Source organism: Capsicum annuum, chromosome 9 (assembly GCF_002878395.1).
Source record: "Capsicum annuum cultivar UCD-10X-F1 chromosome 9, UCD10Xv1.1, whole genome shotgun sequence".
Lineage (NCBI taxonomy): Eukaryota > Viridiplantae > Streptophyta > Magnoliopsida > Solanales > Solanaceae > Capsicum > Capsicum annuum.
This window is the reverse complement of record NC_061119.1, coordinates 58,394,297-58,398,115: the sequence shown is the minus strand read 5'-3', so window position 1 is coordinate 58,398,115 and position 3,819 is coordinate 58,394,297.

Here is a 3,819-nt window from a genome sequence, read left to right as displayed (position 1 = left end):
TTCCTTTCTTCTCTTCTTCAACCCCCATCCCCACCCACCCCTACCCCTACCCCTATTCTTTAACTCCCTCCCCCCCCCCCATTTTTTTCTTCTTCAACCCCCCCCCCCTCCTTCGCCCATGCCCCTTATTTGTAAACTCTTAATTTCATCCTCCCTCCCCCATGAATCTAAACTTGACTCAATTTTTGAGCTTCATTATTTTTGATTTTGGATCCAAAATTTTAAAATTTGATTCTTGAAAATCTGTCATTTTTGATGAAATTTGTGTTCGATTTAATTTTTTTTGCAATTTTCTTATTCGATTCAGTCTCAATATGAGTTTATCAGTATTTTCGATATGAGTATTTTCGGTTGTTCATAGAAATAAGAATCTGACCAATATGGAGTTAATTCAACTATTGAAGAAAATTAATTTTGATGGAATAAATTAGATTTTCTTGAAGATTTTTTCGTTAGAACCCATACAAAATCGAATCTTTTTCAGTCTCAGTTGGTAAAATCACTATTAAATTGAAGTTTTCAAAACTTGTTCTGCTGGAAAATTCAATATATGTACAGGAAAATAGATCAAACTGCTGATTGCGCTCTAAAACTATGAAATTTAATCCAAAAACAGGAGGAAGGGGATATTCAAGAAAATTCAATTGGTCAGAGGAACCCACACAAAAATAAAATTAATTTATTCAAACTGTTGATTGAGTTGTTTCAGAAACTCACACAAAAAAAATATTTTGATACGTATTAATTAGAGTTGATTGATACGTACCAGTAAAAAAAAAATAGGGGAACAAGAAGAGAGGGGGTGATGGGGTGTGAGGAAGAATAAAGAGGAGATAGTTTGGTAGTTGAAAATAAAGAAATGGCCCACTTGTTTTTCTTTTTTTAATTTATTTTACAAAAAATTACATAAATAAATATCATAACTTTCAAAATTTCTAAAAATCCCCCTACTTCTAAAAAATTACATAAATCCCAACATTTCATATTTGGGACTATTTCTAAGATACAAGTAAACCCTACATGTATCTAATGTATGATACAAGTTAATCACATTAGATACATGTATCAGCGTGTATCTAATGTGATTAACTTGTATCTTCAGAGGTCAAATGTTGGGATTTTTGGAGATTTTGAAAAATATTAGGATTTTTGGTAATTAAGAGTAAACATGTCGGTATATATGTAAAATTTCCTTTTTTTTATCTCAACAAATGGAGGTTAATAAATTTTGCCACTTCAGCTGTTTGGGTTGTGTAAAATTCATTTGAAAGTTGTTTAAAGGGGTAAATAATTAGCCGTAAACTTAGAGTGGTAAAGTGATTTGTGGCGACAAGTTTAGGGTTGTTTTATTATTTTTTTTCCAAAATAAAATGTATTTCTATATTTCTAAAAAATATCATTTTTTACATAATATCCTCGACATTCTATAATTTTGTATATTTTCTTTGCAAATTTTTTTCTATTCATTCTTAAAATTAAAAACCAAAAAAAGTTTAGTATTCTCAATTAAATTATTTGGGATAAATTATCGTATTGATAAATTGAAAAGATGTGATTCATGGTATATAAATATAAACAACGAAAATCAAGAAAATAAACAAAATGATTGGGTTTAGGGGTGTTCTCTGTTTCCCAAAAAATCGGTAGCTTATATTTCTTCCTTGGATTATTTTCAATAACTTTTCAAAACATAGCCAGATTCATGACCCAGCAGGAGAGGGGGGGGGGGTCAACAGTATTAGGAGCCACATGATTGTTTGTTTGCACCTTAACCATCATCTATTAATTGCTAGCTTTTCTATCAAAGGTGTAGCAAAATATTTATGAAGGGAGCTATGATGAACGTTTGTTTGTACCTTAATCATCATCTATTAACTGGTAGCTATTCTAGCAAAGGTGTTGCCAGTAGCAAAGTATTTATGAAAGAAGCTGTGGTAACTGTTTGTTTGTATCTTAACCATCATCTAATAGTTGTTAGCTACTCTACCAAAGGTGTTAGCAAAGTATTTATGAAGAAAGCTGGGATGATTGTTTATTTATACCTTAATCATCATTTATTAACCGCTAGTTACTCTTAACAAAAGTGTAGCAAAGTATTTATGAAAGGATTACTTGTGATGATTGCTTGTTTATACCTTAACCATCATCTATTAACCGCTAGCTACTCTAGCGAAGGTGTAACAAAGTATTTATGAAGGAAGAAGGTTTGAATAATGTTTTAAAAAATGGAAAAATCTTTTTGGCCACGAAAATTTGACCGAAATATGCCACAATAATTAAAAAAAAAGTCCTACTTACACTATGAACTAGTTAGTTTTTAGACATTTTTGTCATTTTCAACCTAAATTTAAATTTCTAACATTACTTTATTCAATGACCACTTTCCAATACATTGAAAACCTTCTCAATACAAGGGAATGGACAATTTATGTATTCTATTTTAATTATTTAATTTTTTAATTGGCAATTGCATAGTTAAATAATTGTCAAATGGTGTGTAATTAAGAAAACAAAAATTAATTAGTACAAATTTATTTATTTATTGTTAGTTTTTTTTTCTCTTTTTTACTTTTGAAGTTGTTTAATTTTAGTTCAACTTTTAATTATGTATAATTTATACTTTGTACATTTTTTGAGAAATTTAATCAAGTTGTTTTATTTATTTTCTATCTAGTTCGATTTTATGATTTTTTTTTTTAATGAATATGAAAATTAGTGTATGAAAATAGAGTTTTAAAAGTGAATTCCCTAAATAGTCACCAAGTTTTGAAAATTTCTTTTAAATATCACTTATGTTTCATTTAGGATCACAATATCACTCAACTATCACTTTTTTCTTCAAAAAATACTAAACACCTCAAAAGTCTTCTTCTTTCTTAATTGTCATGTCATGTCTTTTTTTTAGTTAACAGGCATTGCATTAAATTAAAAAATCAGTTGTTCAACCCGCTTGCTCAATCGGGGTTTAATACAAAAGAAGTTCGAGTTTTCACTTGGGAATGTGTTGGGTACTATGTAGTTTTGATAATTGACAAACTGACACATGAATGAAACATGTTACTTGAGTTGGTCCACGCATAGAATAGCAGATTTCTAGTTTCACTAATAGATCCAGACAAGATTGCTTAAAGACAAGAACGAATAAGCAAGCCTAATTCTGATATACTCAAGCTACTGATTATGTGGGGAATATAACAAGTTGAATTTGATTCAAACACTTAATGATAAGGGAAAGCAATTTGAGTTGAAAAAAGAGTCCTACGTGAAGAAGAAGTTTCACTTCTGAGTATATCTTGAAGAGTCCTATGTGTGGGAGGAGAAACATTCTAATAAATAAACATGTGCTGATATAAAAGAGTAGGAGTTTTACTACAACACTAAGGAAACAAGAGTTGAAATTAAAGAAAGAGTCTCACTTGAAGTAAAACTCTGTGCAATGAGAGTTCTAATTAAAGGAGGAGTTTGAAATAAAGAATGACTCTTTGAAGAGCTGTGCTTAAATACAAGATGCATTAGTCAGAATAATTCACGCACTTACAAAGCAGAAAAGCACATTCGACAGATTGACTTCACGAAGTGCTACTCAATCACTGAAGAAACACATTGAAGAACCTGGTCCTAAGTATAGAATCCAGCTAAGAGTTTTAGCGTTGATTTTTAGAGTTGTTCATTGTGTTTGAACTATTGATGTAATATTAGTTTCTATGTGTTATAAAATGAATTAGAAGCTAGTCTTTGAGTTGAGGAAAACTCAGAGACTTTGGGAAAGCATACCTTGGGAGGTGTGTGAGTAGTTAGGAATTAGAGTGTATAATTCCT